This window comes from Leucoraja erinacea, chromosome 29 (assembly GCF_028641065.1).
Source record: "Leucoraja erinacea ecotype New England chromosome 29, Leri_hhj_1, whole genome shotgun sequence".
Taxonomy (NCBI): Eukaryota; Metazoa; Chordata; class Chondrichthyes; order Rajiformes; family Rajidae; genus Leucoraja; species Leucoraja erinaceus.
The window spans coordinates 6,859,690-6,866,280 of NC_073405.1; positions in this window are offsets into that span (position 1 = coordinate 6,859,690).

The window sequence follows — 6,591 nt, forward strand, 5'->3', positions numbered from 1 at the left end:
TACTAAGCCAATTAACCTACAAACCCGGACGTCATTGGAGTGTGGCAAAAACAGGAAAGTAGACTATTTTGAATGGTGGCCGATTAGGAAAAAGGGGAGATGCAACCAGACCTGGGTGTCATGGTACACCAGTCATTGAAAGTAGGAATGCAGGTGCAGCAGGCAGTGAAGAAAGCAAATGGTATGTTAGCATTCATAGCAAAAGGATTTGAGTATAAGAGCAGGGAGGTTCTACTGCAGTTGTACAGGGTCTTGGTGAGACCACACCTGGAGTATTGCGTACAGTTTTGGTCTAATCTGAGGAAAGACATTCTTGCCATAGAGGGAGTACAGAGAAGGTTCACCAGACTGGGAATCACTGGGATGGCAGGACTTTCATATGAAGAAAGACTGGATAGACTCGGCTTGTACACGCTGGAATTCAGAAGATTGAGGGGGGATCTTATAGAAACTTACAAAATTCTTAAGGGGTTGGACGGGCTAGATGCAGGAAGATTATTCCCGATGTTGGGGAAGTCCAGAACTAGGGGTCACAGTTTAAGGATAAGAGGGAAGTCTTTTAGGGCCGAGATAAGAAAATAATTTTTTACACAGAGAGTGGTGAATCTGTGGAATTCTCTGCCACAGATGGTAGTTGAGGCCAGTTCATTGGCTATATTTAAGAGGGAGTTAGATGTGGCCCTTGTGGCTAAAGGGATCAGGGGGTATGGAGAGTAGGCAGGGATGGGATACTGAGTTGGATGATCAGCCATGATCATATCGAATGGCGGTGCAGGCTCGAAGGGCCGAATGGCCTACTCCTGCACCTATTTTCTATGTGGGAGGAAACTGGAGCACCTGGAAGAAACCAAGCGGTCATATGGAGAACGTACAAACTCTGTACAGCCAGCACCTGTAGGTCAGGATCGATCTTGGATCTCCGGCACTGTAATGCAGCAGCTCTAGTTTCAGAGGACAGGTGGACATATCCTCCAAGTACAGTACACAATTCCTTGAGATACCCCCCAAGCTCGCCTAAAGCATGGCAAACAACTTATTCGCAAACGCCAGGGAGTTAAAATTGGAAAGGTGGATGGCAAATAAATGGTAGTAGGAGGCAGCCGGGGGGTGTGCGGCAGAAACACTGGAGGTGTGTGTGTCTGGCTGGGGGTAGTTCAGAAAATGTTTGTGCAGGGTTTGTGGCGGTGTAAGGGGAGAAGAAATGGATTGCACCCACACACACCTATATCAACCATTCATTCCCTGCCCTTGGTTCTTCCTGCCACTATGTGCTTTTCCTTCGAGCTGCGAGGCCCAGGTGAGTCAGGAAACGACCTGGGCCTGGAGAGAGAGGTCACACTGCCTGGGAATTACATGTGAACCCCCACTCCCCTTTCACCAACCCCCTCTTCCCCACTCCTCCACATTCCCACCCCCCCAGGGATAACATATAAACTTCGTACAGACAGCACCCATAGTCAGGATCAATCTCGGGTCTCTGGCGCTGTAAGGCAGCAGCTCTACCCCTTGCGCCAGTGTGCCACCCTGAACTGGCTGTGGAGAAAGAAAGGTATTTGGGTGTCTTTGTACGTAGATTAGTAAAATCGAGTGGCTTGGTTAAAAAAGTAGTCAAGGTAGTTAATGAAAAATGGCTTTTAAGATGATGGGAATGCAGAGATAAATCCTTTATATGACTCCAGCTGCAGACGCTCCGATAAAGTCCAGGCATCGCGTGTCAGGACGGATATGTTGATCTAGGAATGATTGTGCAAACTTGGTTGCATTCCCTTGAGTTTACAAAATTTGGCCCTTTGTGCCAGCAACATCATTCAATATGATCATGGCTGAACATCTAAAATCTGTATCCCATTTTTGCTTTTCCCCACATATCCCTTAATTCCTTTAGCCCTAAGAGCAAAATCTAACTCTCTCTTCAAAGTTGTTTCATTGAGCTCTCCTGTTTTGCACACCTTTCAAGTACAGGCGTTCATAATCAATGTGTCCACCCATCTCCTTGTCCTGAATATGAAAATAATGAGTTATTATTGTCATGTGTACTGAGGTACAGTGAAAAGCGTTATTTTAAATATTATCAGATATTGCATACATAAATACAATCCAGTCAAACTCCAGTACATTAGAAAGAGGAAAGGTGGAGATGCAGAGTTCAATTCAATTCAACTTTAATGTCATCGCACAAATACAAGTATGAGTACAACGAAATGCAGTTTTGCATCAGTCCGTAGTAGTTGTGCATAAAGAAATAAAAAAAGTGTTATCCTGCTCTTCTTCCAAAGCAAGTATATCCCTCTTTAGGTACACAGAACAAAAAACACACATAGTACTGTTTCTCTCAACACCATTGAGCAAGTTCTCCTTCAACTCCACTCACTATCTCCAGATCAAATCTGTGAGAACTTTCAAAGGCCCAAGCTATACCAATGGCATGTGTGGAACAGTCTTTGTTCACTCCTACTCGGTTCACTTCATAGTTCTGAAGAACTGTGTTTAACCTAAATTTTAACCAATTTCCGTTCTACAGGTGCTGTCTGACCTGCTGAATGTTTCCAGCACTTTTTTGTTTTCAAATGTCCAGCATCTGCAGTTTGTGATTATCAGTCTGCCAATTTTGCATTTTATTTTATTCACTTTGGTACACGTAGAGTAAAATCAATTGCCGAGTGTAATTTCAACCTTGCATAGCGAAACGTTGGATTATGAGACTTAAGTGAGCAACATCCCTGCACAAGACTTGGAATTAAGTGAATGGTTGTGTAAAGCTAATGCTTCTATTACCATTTTCAATCATACATTCATTGCAAAGAAAGAGTGAAGCTGGCCCAAAGAGACAATGATGGACCCATCAAGCATGTAATAATTTTTTTAAGTTCCAAAGTGCAGGACTAACTCAGTGGATCAGGCATTATCTTTGGAGAACATGGATAGATGATGTTTCAGGTTGGGACCCTTCTTTGGACTCATTGTAGTAGGGGGAGAGAAAGTTGGAAGAGAGATGGGGGCTGTCGGAGAGAGGAGTTCTTCAAAGTAGGTATTAAACTTGAGGAGATTTTGCAGTGGAGCTGTTAAATGTAAGCGCATGGTACTGCAGATGCTGGTTTACAAAAAAAGACACAAAGTGCTGGAGTAACTCGGCGGGTCAGGCAACATCTCTGGAAAACATGAAGAGGTGACATTTTGGGTTGGGGCCCTTCTTCAGCCCCCACCTCTCTTCCAGCTTTCTCTCCCTACCACAATCAGTCTGATTAAGGGTCCCAATCTGAAACTATGCCTAAAGATATTCTCCAGAGGTGCTACCTGATCTGCCGAGTTACTCTGGCAGTTTGTGTCAACTTATTGTAAGCCAGGATTTGTAGTTCCTTGTATTCACATGCACTAAATCTACCTTAGGGAATGCAGCGTAGGCTTACAAGGTTAATTCCCGGGATGGCGGGACTGTCATATGCTGAGAGAATGAAGCAGCTGGGCTTGTACACTCTGGAGTTTAGAAGGATGAGAGGTGTTCTCATTGGAACATATAAGGTTGTTAAGGGCTTGGACACGCTAGAGGCAGGAAACATGTTCCCGATGTTGGGGAAGTCCAGAACCAGGGGCCACAGTTTGAGAATAAGTAAGCCATTTAGAACGGAGACGAGGAAACACTTTTTCTCATAGAGAGTGGTGAGTCTGTGGAATTCTCTGCCTCAGAGGGCGGTGGAGGCAGGTTCTTTGGATGCTTTCAAGAGAGAGCTAGATCTCTTAAAATAGCGGAGTCAGGGGATATGGAGAGAAGGCAGGAACGGGGTACTGATTGGGGATGATCAGCCATGATCACATTGAATGGTGGTGCTGGTTTGAAGGGCCGAATGGCCTACTCCTGCACCTATTGTCTATTGTCTATTTGCTGAAGGCACCAATGGGAACTGCCTGGATGCAACATTGGACTACCGATTTCAATTTATTATTCAGGTGAGACCTTTAGTTCTGGTAGAAGATGGGGGTGTTGTTTGTTCCCCGAGCACTCCTGTCTTTCCTGCGGTGTCCATTGTTCTAACCACAGGCACCACTGCAGGGTCAGTGCGCCTGCTGATGGGCCCTGCTGGTCTCTGGCACTGTAAGGCAACAACTCTACCACTGCGCCACCGTGCTAGACGTGGTTCTAGACGTGCTAACCATCATTCCTGCATTTACTCTGCCATGTGCCATAAGACGATTGTACATTTCTGTGATAGACACAAAATCCTGCATTAACTCAGCGGGACAGGATATCATTTCTGTGATTATAATTTGTCATTCTTTGAAATCTAGGAAGGTCCAACATCTATCTGCTCAAGACAATTCAGCCACCTGCCATCCCACCAGTCAAAAGGGTGCAGCTGACTGGCCTTCAGTGCTAATATTTTTTTTGTAACCTTTCCCAGTGGCACAGCGCTGGAGTTGCTGCCTTCCAACGCCAGAGACCCGGGTTCGATCCTGACTATGGGTGCTGTCTGTATGGAGTTTGTATGTTCTCCCGGGGACCGCGTGGGTTTTCTCCGGATGCTCTGGTTTCCTCCCACAGTTCAAAGAAGTATGGGTATAAAGGTTAACTGGCTTCTATAAAATTGTAAATTGTCCCCAGTGTGTAGGATAGTGCTAGTGTACTGGGTGATCGCTGGTCAGTGTGGATTCAGTGAGCCGAAGGGTCTGTTTTGACTCATGCACTTAAGTACCAGTGAAGTTCCTATATGTGACTATTATAACATGGGAAATGGTGCAGCTAATTTGTCCACTACAATGTGATAATGCCTTAAGGGAATAGTTTTGCAGTGTATTATATTATCGGATCAGTACTCCAGAAGCCTGGGCTAATGATACAGAGACATGGGATTGAATCATACCATGGCTGAGGAATTTAAAATCAGTGCTTTAAATAAATCTAGAATAAAAGCTAGCATTAGTTTGGTGACCATTAAATCATAGGATTGCAACACCCTTGGTTTGATCATTTATTTCCACGCAATCTGGGTTGGGGAAAAAAACCCTACTCTTCCCTCCCCAGGCACTTACTTCTGCAAACACAGAAGATGTAACACCTGTACCTACAGCTCCTCTCATATTTCCATCCAGGGAACCCCAGCAGCCCTTCTGGGTGAGATAGATACCTCCTCATCTGCATTCTAAAGCTGCGTCCTTTTATTCTGACTCTGTGCCCTCTGGTTCTAGACTCTCGCATTACTGGAAACATCCTCTCGACATCTTCTCTATCTAGGCCTTTCATTATTTGGTAGGTTGCATTAAAATGCCAATCCCACCCCGCCCCCCCTCTCCTTATTCGTGACCAGAGATAAAAGTGCACCCAAGGCTTGGCATAAACCTCACCCTATCATTACCAGCAATCAATGTGACTCACCTTGCTTCACAGATGAGTGCCTGGAACATTAGCAGTGTACCTAATTTGAACTGCAGGCCTAGCTAGCACACAGCTATTGAGTGGTAGGCACTGAAAATAACAAGCTATGTACAGAAATATGCACCCCCCCCCCCAACAAACAGATAACATCATCTCTGAATAATGTCATGAATGGAAGTGAAATAACTAACTGACAGGTTATATAGAGAGGAACAACTAAGAAATTCCCCCTTTTGATGATTAATGTCAATGAGACGTGTGGGAAGGAGGCTTGCGTGATCCACTGGGCTGTGTTCACGACTTTCTATCTTGTGGTTTTGGGTGGAGCAGTTGCCGTACCAAGCTGTGATGCAGCTAGATCGGATGTTTTCCACGGTGAATGAGTAGGAATTAGTAAGAGTCGTTGGAGACATGCCAAATTTACTTACGAAGGAACTGCTGAGGCTGGAAAATCAAAGGTAGACAAAAATGCTGGAGAAACTCAGCGGGTGAGGCAGCATCTATGGAGCGAAGGAATAGGCGACGTCAGACTGAAGAAGGGTCTCGACCTGAAACGTCGCCTATTTCCTTTGCTCCATAAATGCTGCCTCACCCGCTGAGTTTCTCCAGCATTTTTGTCTACCTGCCAAATTTACTCATATTTTTGATGAAGTGAAGGTGTTGGTGTGCGTTCTTGGCCAGAGCATCAATGTGATCAGACCAGAACAAATTACTTCACGCTCTTGAACAATGCCACTTCAGCATCGTCGATAAATAACAAGGCGTGTACCTTTGTGAACTTGGCAACCAGCTCCTTCTTTGCTGACAGAATGGAGAGATTTTTTTTTTTCATAGCATGCTTCTAAGCTCGTTATAGCCTTCCCATACTTCATCTCGTCATTGTTTGAGATCCTGCCCATTAAGGCTGAGTCACCTGCAAGTTTGTAAATGGAGTTATAGCAGACTTTGGCCGCACAGTCGTGAGTATATAGCGAGTGTAGTAATGGTATGAGAACATAGTCTTGCGGGGCACCAGTGTTGAGAATTATCATGGAAGATGCTTTGTTGTCTATCCTTACTGATTGCGGTCTATGGGTCAGGAAGTCAAGGATCCAGTTGCAGAGGATGGTGCTAAGTCCCAGGTTCAGGAGTTCAGAGATGAGTTTGGTTGGAATGATAGCGATAAAAGCAGAGTGAGAGTAAAAAAAATCTGATATAGGTATCCTTGTTAACGAGATACTGTA